Source organism: Gossypium hirsutum, chromosome A09 (genome assembly GCF_007990345.1).
Source record: "Gossypium hirsutum isolate 1008001.06 chromosome A09, Gossypium_hirsutum_v2.1, whole genome shotgun sequence".
Taxonomy (NCBI): Eukaryota; Viridiplantae; Streptophyta; class Magnoliopsida; order Malvales; family Malvaceae; genus Gossypium; species Gossypium hirsutum.
The window spans coordinates 58,751,941-58,771,659 of NC_053432.1; the positions used below are offsets into that span (position 1 = coordinate 58,751,941).

General features: G+C 37.6%; 1 non-coding gene across 1 annotated transcript; it reads left to right on the forward strand.

The window, feature by feature from the left end:
- The first annotated feature begins 11,624 nt into the window (after nucleotides 1-11,624).
- LOC121207390 (small nucleolar RNA R71) lies at nucleotides 11,625-11,731 on the forward strand. Its single transcript, XR_005902480.1, has one exon. It is a non-coding gene; the product is annotated as a small nucleolar RNA R71 (small nucleolar RNA).
- The last annotated feature ends 7,988 nt before the right edge of the window (nucleotides 11,732-19,719 follow it).

Consider the following 19,719-nt stretch of genomic DNA (forward strand, 5'->3'; position numbering starts at 1 on the left):
GCCGGAGTCGAGTATGAGGTGTTACTAAGCTTAGTTTAACATTTTTTTAAAACTTTGGATTATTTGTTTCTACATTCACAGCTTTTAAGCTACTTGCGTCACAGTCACAAGAAAAATCATATCTCGAGTTACGGAACTCGAAATTAAGATCCGTAAATTTTACCTAAATCTAGACTCATATACCTATCTACTAATTTTTTTCTAGAATTTTTGGTTAGGCCAATTAGTACAGTTTATTAGTTAAAGTTACCCCTGTTTCAGGACTCGACTGGTCTGACCTCTATTTACTACGAACCACATTTCTCTCTGTAAAAAATTCATATAACTATGAGATTTGTTTCTACTAAAACTAGACTCAATAAGGATTCTGAGGATATAAAATACACCACCTAATTATATCTTTAAAATTTATGGTGAATTTATAAAGTAGGAACAGGGGATTCAGAAACTGCTATGACTCTGTTTCACTAAAATTCAAATATATTCTAACATATAATTCCTTTACTTGTTTCATTTATTTCATGTGAAACTAGACATAATAAGATTCAATTTTATATGTAGTTCATCACCAAATTCAATTTCTATGATTTTTAGTAAATTTTCAAACTCGCATTAGTGTTGCTGCGGTATTCTGTTTATGGTAAATTTCATCCTTTTTATGAGTTTTTATGCACTAAGTATCTTAATAGTTTTCCTTAACATCAAACATAATCTAAACTAACCATTTTCATAATTTATCATTATCAAGCATTTCCTCAACCATTTCACAACCATACCATAAGATCATTTACACAAAATAGGTATATTGCTATACATGCCATACTTAAATTTACAAGCCATTTACCAAAAGTCTTCCGGATAGTGTGACTGAGCCTTTGACCTATCCCGACTCCTGAGCTGGCTTGTCCAATACTACAATGAGTAAGAAGGAGGGAGTAAGCATAAATGCTTAGTAAGTTCATATACAAATATTAAGTAACATAACATACAGTTATACCAATCAACATTAGCATACATCACAAAAACACATATCACTTTTCTGATCATTTTTCATCATCTTATTACCTTATAGTGGTTGTATCAATACTCAACCCGAGGGTTAAATACATACCTGTCCAAAATATCCATTTCACATCACTCACCAATACGTCTCTTTACATCTCGAATATTCCTCCATTGAGTAGAACTTTACCCATTGAACACATCGGAATATAATTCAGATACACGGATAAATTGCACATAGGTGCCACATATTCAATCAAGCAATCATGTAACCCGCCCATAAGCGAACTCGGACTCAACTCAACGAGCTCGGGCGTTCGCATCCATAAGTGAACTCGGACTCAACTCAACGAGTTCGGATGCTCAACCATCCTAGTGACATGTCACTTGTATCCTAATCTATTCCTAAGGTTCAAACGGGATTTTTCTCGAACACTTATCCTTGCCGTCTTCCGTAGAATGCCGAAATCAATACTCGGTAACAATTATATTTAACAAGTAGCTCACATAATTTACATATTATTTGAAATTAACCACAAAGCATACATTTCATAATAAAATTCAGCTTAACATATAATTAACATCAATAACTTAAAAATAACCATTATGCTACATTATTTACACATGAACTTACCTTGGTACCAAAATACAAGGATTTTGCAATTTAGTCCATAATTTTTTCTTTTCCTCGATTGAGGTCGATTCCACGTCTTTCTTGATCTAAAATAACACATTTAGCTCATTTAATACTCACATTATCAAATTAATCCTTAACTCAAATTTTGGCAAAATTACAATTTTGCCCCTAAACTTTTGCATATTTACATTTTTCCCCTAGGCTCGGGATTAAACTTTATTCCTTATTCTTATGTTTTACAACATGCTGATCACTTTTCTCTTCTATGGCAACATCAAATTCTCACTCTAACATGTACTTATGACTATTAGGCATTTTTACCGATTAAGCCCTTTTACTCGTTTTCGCTCAAAACCGAGTAGCACAAGTTGTCTAACATAATTTAAAACCCCATATTCTATCATAAAACATCAAAATACACAAATTTCACCTATGGGTATTTTTCCAAATATGAACCCTAGGTTGAATTATTGTTAGCATAAGCTTAATCGAGCTACTGGGATCTCAAAAACGTAAAAATCATTAAAAACGGGGCTTAGAATCACTTACTATGAAGCTTGAAAGTTGAAGAAACCCTAGCTATGGTGAGAGTGAAGTTTCGGCAGCAACTAAATGGGGAAGATGACTATTTTGTGTTATTTTTCCCATTTTATTTCATTTAATATCAAAATGACCAAAATACCCTTACTATTAAACTTTCCAAAAATTCCTTCCATGTCCTAAATTTGTCCATGAACTTAAAATTGGTCAAATTTCTATTTAAGACCTCCTCATTAATATTCCAAAACAATTTCATACTAAAAATTTCTAGAATGCAAATTTTGTAACTTATTCGATTTAATCCCTACTTTCAATTTAAGCACTTTAGGCATAGAATTTCATCACGAAATTTTCACACAATCATGCAATCATATCATAATCATCAAAATAATTATAAAATAATTATTTATATCTCGGATTTGTGGTCACGAAACCACTATTCTGATTAGGCCCTAATTCGGGATATTACAACTCTCCCCCCCTTTAAGGATTTTCGTCCTCGAAAATCTTACCTGTAAACAGATGTGGGTATTGATTTCTCATAGTTTCTTCGGACTCCCATGTAGCTTCTTTTACTCCATGCCTTTGCCACAACACCTTCACAAGTGCAACATTTTTATTCCTTAGTTGTTTGACCTCTCGAGCTAAAATCTTAATCGGTTCTTCTTCGTTGGTCATATCTGGTTGTAGTTCAATTTCTGTCGGTGAAACTACATGTGAAGGATCCGAACGATACCGACGTAACATAGATACGTGGAACACATCATGAATCTTCTCTAATTCAGGTGGTAATGCTAGCCGATATGCTACCGGTCCAACTTTTTCAATTACTTCATACGGCCCAATAAAACGCGGACTTAATTTGCCCTTCCGTCCAAATCTAAGGACTTTCTTCTACGGAGACACCTTTAAAAATACTTTATCACCAACTTGAAATTCAATGTCCTTTCGTTTTAAATTTGCATAAGATTTTTGTCTATCTGAAGCAGCTTTCAAACAATCTCGAATTACCTTCACTTTTTCTTCAGTTTCTTTTATTAAATCAACTCCATAAATCTGATTTTCCTTGAGTTCAGTCCAATACAAAGGCGTTCGACACTTACGACCATACAATGCTTCATAAGGTGCCATTTTCAAGCTCGTCTGATAACTATTGTTGTAAGCAAATTCTACTAACGGCAAATATCTTTCCCAACTTCCTTGAAATTCCAATACACAACATCTGAGCATGTCTTCAAGAATCTGAATTACTCTCTCTGATTGTCCATCAGTTTGTGGATGAAAAGCAGTACTGAAATTTAACTTTGTACCTAACGCGTCTTGCAACTTTTGCCAAAACCGCGAGGTAAACCTTGGATCTCTATCTGAAATAATCGACAATGGTATTCCGTGTAATCTAACAATTTCTCTAATATACAGTTCAGCCAACTTGTTAAGAGAATAATCCATACGTACCGAGATAAAATGAGCCGACTTGGTTAATCTGTCAACTATTACCCAGATGGCATCTTTCTTTCCTGGAGTTAATGGCAATCCTGAAACAAAATCCATAGTAATCCGATCCCATTTCCATTCAGGAACCATAATAGGCTGAAGTAATCCCGAAGTCACTTGGTGTTCAGCTTTCACCTATTGACAAATTAAGCATTTGGACACAAACTCTGATATATCTCTTTTCATTCCATTCCACCAATACATTTTCTTCAAGTCATTATACATTTTCGTACTACCCGGATGAATCGAGAAATAACCACTATGTGCTTCCTGTAGGATCTTTTGAATCAATTCCTCATTCTTTGGTACACAAATCCGATCTTTAAACATTAAGCACCCATCAGAACCAATTTTGAAATCTGACTCTGTATCTACTTCACACTGTTTTCTCTTGGCTTGCAAATCTTGATCATCTTTTTGAGCTTTAGAAATCTCTTGCAAAAACATTGGTTTTGCTCTTAACTCTGCTAGAATCGAACCATCATCTGACACTTTCAACTGAGCGTTCATAACTCTCAAAGCAAACAACAACTTTCTGTTCAAAGCATCAGCAACCACATTCGCTTTTCCCAGATGATAATCAATAACAAGCTCGTAATCTTTCAACAACTCCAACCATCTTCGTTGTCTGAAATTCAAGTCTTTTTGTGACATCAAGTACTTAAGACTTTTGTGGTCGGTATATACCCGACATTTTTCACCATACAAATAATGTCGCCAAATTTTCAAAGCAAACACCACCGCAGCCAATTCCAAATCGTGAGTAGGATAATTCCTCTCATGAGGTTTTAACTGCCTCGAAGCATATGCCACCACTTTTCCTTCTTGCATGAGCACACACCCCAAACCATTTAGGGAAGCATCACTATACACCACAAATTGTTTACCTGATTAAGGCTGTACTAACACTGGTGCCTCTGTTAATAACTTTTTCAATTCTTCAAAACTCTGTTGACATTCTTTCGTCCATTCAAATTTAACATCCTTTCGGAGTAATCTAGTTATAGGAGTAGCAATTATAGAAAATCCATTTACAAACCGCCGATAATACCCAGCTAGCCCCAAGAAACTTCTAACTTCAGTTACATTTTTCGGTGGTTTCCGATCAACAATGGTTGAAATTTTACGAGGATCAACCCGTATACCATCACCTGAAACAATATGACCCAAAAATCCAACTTCCCGGAGCCAAAATTCACTTTTACTAAACTTAGCATACAGCTGCTTATTTCTCAAAGTTTGCATAACTATCCTCAAATGCTCAGCATGCTCTGTCTCATCTTTTGAATAAATTAAAATATCATCTATAAACACCACAACAAATTTGTCCAAGTATGGTCGAAATATGCGATTCATTAAATCCATAAACACAGCAGGAGCATTTGTCAATCCGAATGGCATAACTAAAAATTCATAATGACCATACCTTGTTCTAAAAGCAGTTTTAGGTACATTCGACTCTTTTACCCGCAGTTGGTAATACCCAGATCTCAAGTCAATTTTTGAAAACCATGTCGCTCCTTTTAGCTGATCAAACAAATCATCAATTCTTGGCAACGGATACTTGTTTTTGATTGTCACCTTGTTTAACTGCCGATAATCAACACACAACCTCATAGAACCATCTTTCTTTTTCACAAATAACACGGGAGCACCCCAAGGTGAAAAACTCGGTCTCACAAAACCTTTATCAGTCAACTCTTGCAACTGCGACTTTAATTCCTTCAACTCTGCTGGTGCCATTCTATACGGAGCAATCAAAATCGGAGCTGTTCCCGGTATCAAATCAATACCAAATTCTACTTCCCTGACTGGAGGCAAACCCGGTAATTCTTCTGGAAATACGTCTGCAAATTCACACACAACCGGCACTGATTCAACTTTCTTTTCAACTTCTTTTGTATTAATTACATACGCCAAATAAGCTTCATAACCCTTTCTCAGATATCTTTGAGCCGACATTGAAGAAATCACACTAGGCAATGCCTCTGATTTATCTGATTCAACCCGCAGAGTTTCACCATTTCCACACTTTAATTCTATAATCTTTTCTTTGCAATTTACTATAGCATCATGCAACGTCAACCAATCCATACCCAAAATAACATCAAATTCATCAAACGGCAACAACATCAAGTCGGCCGGAAAGTAATGACCCCGAATCATTAAAGGGCATTTCTTGCTTACTTTATCAACTATCACGCATTTGCCTAACGGGTTCGACACTCTAATCATAAATTCTGTGTTCTCAACAGGTATATTCATACTAGACACCAGTTTCATGCATACATATGAATGAGTAGAACCGGGATCAATCAAAGCAATAACATTAACATTATAGAGAGAAAATGTACCGGTAATCACATCAGGTGAGGAAGCATCTTCACGTGCCTTTATGGCATAAGTTCTAGCTGGAGCCCTTACTTCAGATTTAGCCGCTGAATCTCTGGCTACATTCTTGCTGCTTGCTTCATTTCCAGCTTTTCTCAAATATCTTCCTCTCGAGTCTGCACCACTAGCTTTTGTATTCTGAAATTTTTCTTTTCTAGCTCTCTCTGGGCAGTCTCTAATAAAATGATCCGGAGAACCACATCGAAAACATTCATTTGCTCTACACGGACCAAAATGATTTCTACCACACCGCTGGCACTCAGGTTTAACAAATCTCGAGTTCCCTACACTGGCTGCCGAAGTAGTCTGGGATTTAGGACCCACATTTTTCTTCCTATAATTCCCATATGATTGCCCAGCTGAAGCTTGGGAACGAGGATTCATATTCCTTGACTTTCCAGGTTGCTGTGAAAATGAACCGCTCATCAGTCTTTTCTTCCAATTTCTAGTCTCAGCCTCTACCTTTTTCTTTTCTTTAAGTAATTCTTCGGCCTTACAAGCTCGATCAACCAATACTACCATTTCTTTTAATTCAAGAATTCCAACAAATACCTTGATGTCTTCGTTGAGCCCGTCTTCAAATCGTCGGCACATCTTGGCCTCTGTAGGAACATACTCTCTGGCATACTTACTTAATCGAACAAACTCTCTTTCATATTCTGTAACCGTCATATTACCTTGCTTCAGCTCAAGAAATTCTTTACGCTTCTGATCAATAAATCTTTCACTAATATATTTTTTCCGAAACTCTTCTTGAAAGAATTCCCAGGTTATTTTCTCTTTCGGTACCACCAAAATCAAAGTCTTCCACCAATTATAAGCTGAATCCCTCAACAAAGATATAGCGCATTTCAAACATTCTTCAGGTGTACAAGATAATTTTTCAAATACCCAGATTGAATTTTCAAGCCAGAACTCTGCTCTCTCGGTATCTTCATCAATATTTGCTTTAAATTTTTCGGCCCCTTGCTTGCGAATTCTATCAACTGGAGTTCTATGAAATTTCATCAGGTCTACACCCTGAGGCATCGGGGGTACAGGTTGAGGAATTGGGGGAGGTGGGGGAGGTTGTACATTTGGGTTCGTATGAACGAACTCAGTGTACCATGCACTCATCATTTGGAGAAAGGCTTCCCGACCCCTTTCTCCTCCTCCCTGACCAACAGTAGGATGTGGATTTTATGTCGGCGCTGCTCCTTCAGCCGGAGCTGGCGCATTACTCTCTACTTCATCTACCACAATTGGATCGGGATCCATTTACAATAAAAAAAATCATTTAAAAAGGTTAGAAGTCGTCACACTATCACAATTTATACATATGGCATGTATAGCAAAATCCGTACATACAACACGTAGTCCGAGAACTGACTAAACCTGCTCTGATACCACTAAATGTAACGCCCCCACGCCCGAGACCGTCGCTGGAGTCGAGTATGAGGTGTTACTAAGCTTAGTTTAACATTTTTTTTAAAACTTTGGATTATTTGTTTCTACATTCACAGCTTTTAAGCTACTTGCGTCACAGTCACAAGAAAAATCATATCTCGAGTTACGGAACTCAAAATTAAGATCCGTAAATTTTCCCTAAATTTAGACTCATATACCTATCTACTAATTTTTTTCTAGAATTTTTGGTTAGGCCAATTAGTACAGTTTATTAGTTAAAGTTACCCCTGTTTCAGGACTCGACTGGTCTGACCTCTATTTACTACGAACCACATTTCTCTCTGTAAAAAATTCATATAACTATGAGATTTGTTTCTACTAAAACTAGACTCAATAAGGATTCTGAGGATATAAAATACACCACCTAATTATATCTTTAAAATTTATGGTGAATTTATAAAGTAGGAACAGGGGATTCAGAAACTGCTATGACTCTGTTTCACTAAAATTCAAATATATTCTAACATATAATTCCTTTACTTGTTTCATTTATTTCATGTGAAACTAGACATAATAAGATTCAATTTTATATGTAGTTCATCACCAAATTCAATTTCTATGATTTTTAGTAAATTTTCAAACTCGCATTAGTGTTGCTGCGGTATTCTGTTTATGGTAAATTTCATCCTTTTTATGAGTTTTTATGCAGTAAGTATCTTAATAGTTTTCCTTAACATCAAACATAATCTAAACTAACCATTTTCATAATTTATCATTATCAAGCATTTCCTCAACCATTTCACAACCATACCATAAGATCATTTACACAAAATAGGTATATTGCTATACATGCCATACTTAAATTTACAAGCCATTTACCAAAAGTCTTCCGGATAGTGTGACTGAGCCTTTGACCTATCCCGACTCCTGAGCTGGCTTGTCCAAAACTACAATGAGTAAGAAAGAGGGAGTAAGCATAAATGCTTAGTAAGTTCATATGCAAATATTAAGTAACATAACATACAGTTATACCAATCAACATTAGCATACATCACTAAAACACATATCACTTTTCTGATCATTTTTCATCATCTTATTACCTTATAGTGGTTGTATCAATACTCAACCCGAGGGTTAAATACATACCTGTCCAAAATATCCATTTCACATCACTCACCAATACGTCTCTTTACATCTCGAATATTCCTCCATTGAGTAGAACTTTACCCATTGAACACATCGGAATATAATTCGGATACACGGATAAATTGCACATAGGTGCCACATATTCAATCAAGCAATCATGTAACCCGCCCATAAGCGAACTCAGACTCAACTCAACGAGCTCGGGCGTTCGCATCCATAAGTGAACTCGGACTCAACTCAACGAGTTCGGATGCTCAACCATCCTAGTGACATGTCACTTGTATCCTAATCTATTCCTAAGGTTCAAACGGGATTTTTCTCGAACACTTATCCTTGCCGTCTTCCGTAGAATGCCGAAATCAATACTAGGTAACAATTATATTTAACAAGTAGCTCACATAATTTACATATTATTTGAAATTAACCACAAAGCATACATTTCATAATAAAATTCAGCTTAACATATAATTAACAACAATAACTTAAAAATAACCATTATGCTACATTATTTACACATGAACTTACCTTGGTACCAAAATACAAGGATTTTGCAATTTAGTCCACAATCTTTTCTTTTCCTCGATTGAGGTCGATTCCACGTCTTTCTTGATCTAAAATAACACATTTAGCTCATTTAATACTCACATTATCAAATTAATCCTTAACTCAAATTTTGGCAAAATTACAATTTTGCCCCTAAACTTTTGCATATTTACATTTTTTCCCCTAGGCTCGGGATTAAACTTTATTCATTATTCTTATGCTTTACAACATGCTGATCACCTTTCTCTTCTATGGCAACATCAAATTCTCACTCTAACATGTACTTATGACTATTAGGCATTTTTACCGATTAAACCCTTTTACTCGTTTTCGCTCAAAACCGAGTAGCACAAGTTGTCTAACATAATTTAAAACCCCATATTCTATCATAAAACATCAAGATACACAAATTTCACCTATGGGTATTTTTCCAAATATGAACCCTAGGTTGAATTATTGTTAGCATAAGCTTAATCGAGCTATCGGGATCTCAAAAACGTAAAAATCATTAAAAACAGGGCTTAGAATCACTTACTATGAAGCTTGAAAGTTGAAGAAACCCTAGCTATTGTGAGAGTGAAGTTTCGGCAGCAACTAAATGGGGAAGATGACTATTTTGTGTTATTTTTCTCATTTTATTTCATTTAATATCAAAATGACCAAAATACCCTTACTACTAAACTTTCCAAAAATTCCTTCCATGTCCTAAATTTGTCTATGAACTTAAAATTGGTCAAATTTCTATTTAAGACCTCCTCATTAATATTCCAAAACAATTTCATACTAAAAATTTCTAGAATGCAAATTTTGTAACTTATTCGATTTAATCCCTACTTTCAATTTAAGCACTTTAGGCATAGAATTTCATCACGAAATTTTCACACAATCATGCAATCATATCATAATCATCAAAATAATTATAAAATAATTATTTCTATCTCAGATTTGTGGTCACGAAACCACTATTCTGATTAGGCCCTAATTCGGGATATTACATGAAGGGTGATTGTTTCGTCTCCCACACGGAGTGTGAGCTCACCTGTGCGAACATTAATAATCGTTTTAGCATTTTCTAAAAAGAGACGTCCTAAAATCAAAGGAGTGTTGCTATCCTTCTCTATGTCTAGAACAATGAAGTCAACGGGAAATATAAATTTATCGACTTTAACTAGCACATCTTCAATAATACCCCTAGGGAATCTTATAGTTTTATCTGCTAATTGAATGCTCATCCTAGTCTCTTTGGGTTTCCCAAGACCTAATTATTTGAACATTTTGTAGGGCATGACATTAATACTAGCCCCTAAATTAGCTAATGCACTATTAACATCTAAACTACCATTTAAGCAAGGAATCATAAAACTCCCTGGATCTTTTAGTTTGTTGGGTAGTTTATTTTGGAGAATAGCTGAGCAAATTGCGTTTAGCTCCACATGCGACGCCTCGACCAACTTTCACTTATTTGCTAAAAGCTCTTTTAAAAATTTCATTGCGTTTGGCATCTGCGATAGAGTTTCAATAAACGGTAAGTTAATATGTAATTTTTTTAAGAGTTTAAGGAATTTACCAAATTGTTCATCTGAGCGGTCTTTCCTTGTCGCATTGGGGTATGGCATACGAAGTTTATATTCAGCATTCACTAATTTGTTTTTATTATGACCTACCTCACCTTGACCTCTGCTTACCACAGTTTCTTGTCTCGGTTCTGGCTCAGGCTCAACTACTCCTTCTTCATCTTGAATATTAATTGCATTGAGCTGTTCCCTTAGGTTGGGTTCAGTATTACTTGGCAAGCTACCTTGTGGTTGTTTGGAGATTAGTTTGGACAGCTGGCCTATCTAAGTTTTGAGCCCTTAGATCGATGCTTGTTGATTTTTAAGTGTTGTCTCGGTGTTCTAAAAACGGGTTTCTGACACCAAGATAAATTTAGATAGCATCTCTTCAAGGTTAGGCTTTTTCTTTTGTTGGTAGGGTGGTTGTTGGAAGCCTAGAGGATGTTGTGGTCTTTGATTTCCTTGACCGCCCCAATGAGAAATTAGGATGGTTCCTCCAACCTGCATTATAAGTGTTACTATATGGGTTATTTTGGGATCTAGAGTTATTGTTACTCATATATTGAACTTGTTCCTCCTTGATGCTAGGGTTAAAGGGTTGATACTCTGTGCATGCTCCTCCTCCATTCTTCTCGCACCTCATTACTGGATGTACCTGAGTAGAACCAAGTAAACCATCAATCTTTTTATTTAGAAGTTCTACCTGGTTTGACAGCATAGTAACCGAATCGACGTTATAAACGCATGTTGTTTTAGTTGGCTTAGTCTTCATGACTTGCCACTGATAGTTATTCAGTGACATCTCTTCAATAAATTCATAAACATTTTCAGGTGTTTTATTATTGATGGTTCCACCAGCAGCTGCATCAACCATTTGTCGAGTCGAAGGATTCAGGCCATTATGGAACGTTTGAACCTATAGCCAAAGCGGTAACCCATGGTGAGGGCACATTTTCAGTAAGTCCTTATATCTCTCCCATGCATCGTAAAGTGTTTCTAAATCCATCTGCACAAAAGAAGAGATATCATTACGTAATTTAGCCGTTTTAGCTGGCGAAAAATATTTTAGTAAAAAATTTTCGGTCATTTGTTCCCAAGTAGTAATTGACCCTTGTGGTAACGAGTTCAACCACTGTTTAGCTTTGTTCCTCAATGAAAAGGGAAACAAACGAAGATGTATGGCATCATCAGAAATGCCATTGATTTTAAATGTATCGCATAGTTCCAAAAAGTTTGCTAAGTGAGCGTTGGGATCTTCATCCTGCAAACCATCAAACTGATCAAACTGTTGTATCATTTGAATTGTGTTAGGTTTCAGGTCAAAAGTATTTGCAGCTACAGTAGGTCTAACTATGCTCGATTTAGTTCCTGTTAAAAAAGGTTTAGCATAATCATACATAGTGCATGGAGCAAGATTTTGATTAACTGCAATTGCAGGAGGTAGCTGATTGTCTTGGTTTTTAGCCATCTCTTCGGTTAGGGGTTGAGTATCGTCCTCTTGCTCGTTCTCTGTGTATCTTACGCTTGGCCTTATTTCTATTTGGTTTCTGTGAACCGTGCGATCGATTTCTTCGTTAAAAAGTAGTGGTCCTGACAGGTTTCTTCTAGTCATAAAGTATAAAAACCTGCCAAGAGAAAGAAAAAGTAAATTAATAAATAAAAATAAAATTTAAATTAAATTAAATTGCAAGAAAAATAAATGGCTAAAGTAATAAAAATTGAGCGTCCCTAATATCTTAGTTCCCCGGAAACGGCGCCAAAAAACTTGATCGCGATTTTCGTGTGATAGGTTTTAAATACTTATAATGAATCGTTCTTGAAACTAACTATTATCACGATGTAGGCAAGTGTACCTATCGAACAGTAGTATAGTTTTAGCAAGACCGGATTGTCGAACCTAAAAGGAACTAAAAGTACTAGTAATGACTGTCTTTTTATTATCTAGCCTAAGAATAAGGGGGTTTTGTTTTAACTAACTAATTATCTAAACTAAGAATTCACAGAAATTAGAATAGGGGGATTACTTTCGGAAAATGATTGAATTAAGACAATACCTAAGGAAAAATCCACCTAGACTTTACTTGTTATTCTGGCTCCGAATCGGATGATTTATTCATTTAACTTGTTCCGTAGAGATCCTTAAGTTATGTTATTATCCCTATTCAAGAATAATAACGTCTAATCCCTAGATTGAATAATTGAGACTTTTCTCTAATTAACACCCTAGGGTTGCATTAACTCGATTTATGGATCCCCTTATTAGGTTTCACCCTAATCTGGCAAAATCTTGTCACCCTATCTCTAGGCGCGCAATCAAGTCCGCTTAATTATGACAAATGTAATCTTAGACAGGGTCTATTCCTCCTATGAATAAGAGCTTATCTTTAATCAGTATCCTGGGATATCAAAACAAGAATTAAGAACAAGTTAAATATTTATCATACAATTCAGAAAATAATAACAAGATTCGTCTTAGGTTTCATTCCCTTTAGGTATTTAGGGGGTTTAGTTCATAACTAAAAAGGAAAACATCTCATAAGAATAACGAATACAAAATATAAAGAAAACCTAAAACTCCTGAAGGGAAATTGAGGGGAGATCTTCAGTTTTGATGTTGGATCCGGCTTCTGAGATGGAACAATCGGCTTTCTTCGAGTAATTCCTTCCTCCCTCTCTGTGCCTCCTCTTCCCTTCCTCCTCTAGGGTGTATTTATAGGCATTGGAATGCCTAAGAACCCTCGAAATTAGCCTTTTCCGAATTGGACTCAACTAGGGCTCGGTAGGGACACGTCCGTGTGACACGCCTGTGTGAGCCGTGCTTCGATTCTGCCAAATTGACATGGCAGTGTGGTCTGCCCGTCTGAGGAAGTCCAGGCTGTGTTGATTTCGTACTTTGGCCCATTTTCTCTATTTTTGGCCCTTTTCTCGCTTCTTTCTCTCTCCTATGTTCTCCTAAGTATAAAACATGAAATTAAGGCATTAGAAGCATCGGATTCACCAATTCTAAGGGAAAATCATCCATAAAATGTGTTAAGCATGGGGTAAAAAAATATGTATAAATTACGATTTATCAAGGATACGAGTTGATCCTTGTAAGATTCAAGTTGTGCTGGGTTGGAAGCAGCTGAAAAATGTGTCTGAGATCTGCAGTATTCTGGAGCTGGCTGGATATTATTAAATTTCGTAGAAAGGTTCTCTTTGATTGCAGCTCCGATGACTAAGCTACTGCGTAAGGGAGTTCCTTTCGTTTGGACTGATGCACAGCAGGAGAGCTTTGATAAGCTCAAGACGATTTTAACTCAGGCTCCTATTCTGATACAGCGTGAGCCCGGTAAAGACTTCGTGGTATACAGTGATGCATCGCATGTAGGTCTGGGTTGTGTTCTGATTCAAGACGGAAAGGTAGTTACTTATGTATCTCAACAGCTTAAGATTCATGAGGCTAACTATTAGATGCACGATTTGGAGTTGGCAGCAATTATATTTACTTTAAAAATCTGGAGGCATTATCTGTACGGTGAGAGTTGTACTATCTACATTGATAACAAGAGCCTCAAGTATCTCCTCACCCAGAAGGAGTTGAACCTTAAGTAGCGTAGATAGGTTGAACTACTTAAGGACTATGATTGAAATATCGAGTATCACCTTAGTAAGGCCAATGTGGTGGCCGGCGCGTTGAGTCTTAGGGTTGTGACTGATCTGAGGGCAATGTTTGCTTACCTTAGTTTATTTGATAATTGTGGTTTATTAGCCGATCTGCAGGTTAAACCAATTTGGATAGATTAGATTAAAGGTAAATAGTTGGAGGATGAGTCTTTGGGTCTTTGATTCGAGCAGATTGAGAGTGGTAACACTACGAATTTTAGGCTGAACAGTGATGGGGTACTATGTTTCCGCGGTCGAATTTGTGTACCGAATGATAAGGGTTTAAGACAATCGATTCTAAGGGAAGTGAATAGTAGTCCTTATGCTATGCATCCCCGGGGCAATAAAATGTGCCAAGATCTGCGAGAGTTGTACTGGTGGTCGGGGTTGAAGCTTGAGGTTACCGACTTCGTTGCATGCTGTTTGACTTGTCAGCAGGTTAAGACTGAGCATTAGGTACATTCAGGTTTGCTGCAGCCGGTTAAGATACCGATGTGGAAATGGGAACGAGTAACAACGGACTTCATTAGAGGTTTGCCTCTAACACCCACCAAGAAAGATTCTATCTGGGTCATCGTGGATTAATTGACAAAGTCTACTTACTTCATTCTGGTCAAGACAAACTTCTCTCTGTAGAAATTGGTTAAGCTGTACATTTCCAAAATAATGAGGCTACATGGGGTACCTGTGTCGATCATCTCTAATAGGGATCCACGTTTCACGTCTCGATTTTGGAAGAAGCTTTATGAAGCTCTAGGTTCGAGATTAGACTTCAGTACTACTTTCCTTTCTCAGACAGATGGTCAAACAGATAGGGTGATTCAGATACTAGGACATGTTGAGGAGCTGTGTGATCGACTTCCGAGGCAGTTGGGAGGAGTACTTGCCATTAACAAATTTCGCTTACAATAACAACTACCAATCTAGTATACAGATGGCACCTTACGAGGCACTGTATGGTCGTAAGTGTCGCACTCCCTTGTGTTGGACTGAGTTGGGTGAGCGACGTATTTTGGGCCTAAAATTGGTTTCTGAAACTGAGGATAAAGGTAGATTGGTTCAGGATCGACTGAAAGTGGCTTCTAATAGGCAGAAGTCCTATGCAGATCTGAAGCATCGAGAGATAGAGTATTCAGTGAAAGACTTCATTTTTCTCAAGGTCTCGCCATGGAAGAAGGTACTGAGGTTATGTCGTAAGGGCAAGATGAGCCCTCGGTTTATTGGGCCGTATCAAATTTTGAAACGAGTGGAACCAGTCACATATCAGTTGGAGCTACCTCTAGAATTAAATCGTATTCATGATGTGTTCCATATCTTAATGTTGAAGCGTTACCGTTCTGATCCCACGCATATTATTCCGTAGAGAAGATTGAGGTTCGACTAGTTCTGACCTCCGGGGAGGAGTCGGTTCAGATTCTGGATCGTGGAGTTAACATTCTGAGGAGGAAATCCATTCTTTTAGTAAAGGTGTTGTGGCGGAATCATAGCACTGAGGAGGCTACGTGGGAGCCTAAGGATGCAATGCGCCAGCAGTATCCTCATCTATTCTGATCAGGTAAATTTTGAGGTCGAAATTTTCTTTTAGAGGGGTGGAGTTGTAATTCCCCAAAATTTATATTTTTGTTTTTTGAGAATTCGTGACATACAACTGTGTATCTACTTCAGTGGTTAAGTGTTCTGGGTGTGCATGTGAGGTCCCAAGTTCAAGTCTAGTCCTGGGAAAATTTTGGTATTTCTCTGATTTAAGCCTTATTCTTGAGTAGCAGACTTATATTCAATTATTGGTAATTTCATATCAGAATGGGCTTGCTGGTCTAATGGTTAAGTTGTGTATTGGTGAGTTGGATGTCAGGGATTCGAATCTCTGCGTGAGCACGGGAGTTTATTTTTGCTCGTTTGACTGATGGAGTTTTGGTCAAATCGAAATTCTAAGTAGTGGAGGAAGTGGGGGAAGTGGGTAGAGAGAATTAATGGAAAGGATTTAGGGGTTATCAGATTCTGTTCAGTTAAGTTGTTTTCTTTTTTGAAAATTTGGCTATTCTTTTTCCCTCTTTCCCACTTTCTTTGTTCTTTTGTTGCCGAAATTCTCTTACACTTCCCCTCTGTCTATTTTCCTTCTCTTCTTCCAATCGTTCCTCTTGTTCATCTTCGAGTCACACTTTCGATAAGTTATAATCGATGAATCTTAACTGCTTTTCTTGATAGTTTAGTAAGAAGAGTATTGATGGTGTTTAAGGTTTAACCAATGGTCTGCGAATCGTTCCTATTCAGTGAGTTGAGTGCGCAAAGTCTTCGTTTCGATCAAAGGTAAGACATTCGATTTTTATTTGGAGGAATGTTGCATTTCAATCTCATTAAGTCTCAGTTTGTCATTAATTGAGGACTTTGAATTGTCGGTTTTAGGTACTGGAGTGCTCAGGACTGTTTAGACAGCAAAACGATATCAGTGTGTACCTGAAAACACATAAAACAAGAATCAGTGAAAGTTAAAAAACGAGACTGTCGACACCACACAGAAGTGTGGTCGCTCATGTGATAGGCCGTGTCGTAGTACACGAATGTGTGATCGATAGCCAGGCCGTTCATGTAAGACACGAGTGCATGACACATTCGTGTGATGGCCAGTGAAGTAGTGTGCGAGACACGGGCTCAACAAATTGGGCCGTGTGGGCCTATATAGGCATGTGAAATTCTAAGCCAGGCTGTGTGATCCACATAATCAAGGCCAACTTGGGCCGTGTGGTACATAAGAGCTGATGGGCCTACATGGGCAGCCACATAGGCGTGTGAGCCTAATTTTCTGAAACACTCTGAATGGTTGCTTGGGTCGCCCAAGTCGACTGAGACCTACTATAGGGTCAGTGAGAGTTACTTGACCCCCTAATTTCGTGATTTGAATATGTGTATACTTGCCTTAGCATACTCACCAATTTGTATATATGATCTGTTAATTGCATATTTACATGTCTTGTATTGTATGCTGCATTGCATCAGGGTTGGGTTAATAAATATGGAGGAAGTATTCCGAAAGGCTCCTAAGCTTGATAACTGGCAGCACAGCTGCAATTATCTGATTATGTGCCACATTCGGTACAGCATAGTGTGTAGGGATGGGTGGGTCGATTTGATCCCCATATAGTGTGTAGGGTTAGACGGAGTTGGTCTGTAAAGGCTGGTGAGTAGGACTCTATTTAATCTGTTCTATTTTGCATACTGTATCTAAGATGGGTCAAGGCCCTAATATATATATTTGATTCTGCATTTGAGTGGTCTAAGGCTTACACTGATTTCTCTAAGGGGCTCCGGCCCAGACTGATTATGATTATGATCTAATATGTGCTTTTTGCATGATTTTTGTGGGGATTACACACTGAGTTTTCGAAAACTCACCTTTTTTTTCTGTTTAATCTGTGTATGTAATCCTCAGACTTGACGGATTGGTACGGCGGAGGACTCAGCAGTGGCCAATCAATTTTTCCACTTGGACTATTTTCTATTTACTTATAATCTAATTATTATTTGGGGAAATTTTGATGTAATTAAGGCCTTTACAGATTTTACTTAATTTGGGATGTTGAATGCTTTATGGTTCTTACTGCTAGTGGTAGGAAAACTCGAGTTTCGAAAGTACAAAATATTTACAAAACTACCACACATATGAAAATGGTTTTAAGAGCTTCCGCGTAAAAGTAATGTTTTAAATCAGATCGATTAGAACACATTTTCCCGGACTAAGTGCAAGTTAATAATTAAAACTATTTTAAGGTCAATGCGGTTTCAAAATCACTCTCATGTGACATCGCTAGATTCGGCCATAACGTCCAGGCTGAGTTTGGGGTGTTACAGGGCTAACTTTTATGATAGTAAATAATATGTGGCGGCGTTTATGGATTTAATGAACCGAGTATTTCAGCCCTACTTGGATCAGTTTGTGGTAGTGTTCATCGACGGCATCTTGGTATATTCTAAGCCAGAAGATGAACACGATGAGCATTTCAGAGTGGTTCTACAAATTCTTCGTAAGAAATAGTTGCATGCGAAGTTCAGCAAATGTGAGTTATGGCTTCGGTAAGTGACACTTCTAGGACATGTAGTTTCTGCTGAGGGGATACGAGTTGATCCTCGTAAGATTCAGGTTGTTCTAGGTTGGAAGTAGCTAAAAAATATGTTTGAGATCCGCAGCATTCTGGAGCTGGCTGGATATTATTGATGTTTTGTAGAATGGTTCTCTTTGATTGCAGCTCCGATTACTAAGCTACTGCGTAAGGGAGTTCCTTTCGTTTGGACTGATGCATAGTAGGAGAGCTTTAATAAGCTCAAGACGATTTTAACTCAGGCTCCTGTTCTGATACAGTGTGATCTCGGTAAAGACTTCATGGTATACAATGATGCGTCGCATGTAGGTCTGGGTTGTGTTCTGATGCAAGACGGAAAGGTAGTTGTTTATGCATCTCAACAGCTCAAGACTCATAAAGCTAACTATTCGACACACAATTTGGAGTTGGCAGCGGTTGTATTTGCTTTAAAAATCTGGAGGCACTATCTGTACGGTGAGAACTGTACTATCTATATTAATAACAAGAGCTTCAAATATCTCCTCACCCAGAATGATTTGAACCTAAGGCCGCGTAGATAGGTTGAACTACTTAAGGACTATGACTACAATATCGAGTACCATCCTGGTAAGGCCAATGTGGTGGCTGATGCGTTGATCCATAGGGTTGTGACTGATCTGAGGGCAGTGTTTGCTCGCCTCAGTTTATTTGATGATGGTAGTTTATTAACCGAGCTACAGGTTAAACCAATTTGGATAGATCAGATTAAAGGTAAACAGTTAGAGGATGAATCTTTGGGTCTTCGGTTCGGGTAGATTGAGAGTGGTAACACTACGAATTTTGGGTTGAACAGTGATGGGGTACTATGTTTTCGCGGTCAGATTTGTGTACCGAATGATGAGGATTTGAGACAATCGATTCTGCGGGAAGCGCATAGTAGTCCTTATGCTATGCATCCCGGCAGCAATAAAATGTACCGAGATCTGTGAGAGTTGTACTGGTGGCCGAGGTTGAAGCCTGAGGTTACCGACTTACTTGCATGCTGTTTGACTTGTCAGTAGGTTAAAGTTGAGCATTAGGTACAACATGGTATATAGGGATGGGTGGGTCGATTTGACCCCTACATGGTGTGTAGGGTTGGACGGAGTTGGTGTGTAGAGGCTGGTGGGTAGGGCTCTGTTTAATCTGTTTTGTTCTGCATATTGTATCTGAGATGGGCCAAGACCCTGATATACATATTTGATTCTGCATCTAAGTGGGCTAAGGCCTACACTGATTTCTCTAAGGGGCCCCGGCCTAGACTGATTATGATTATGATCTGATATGT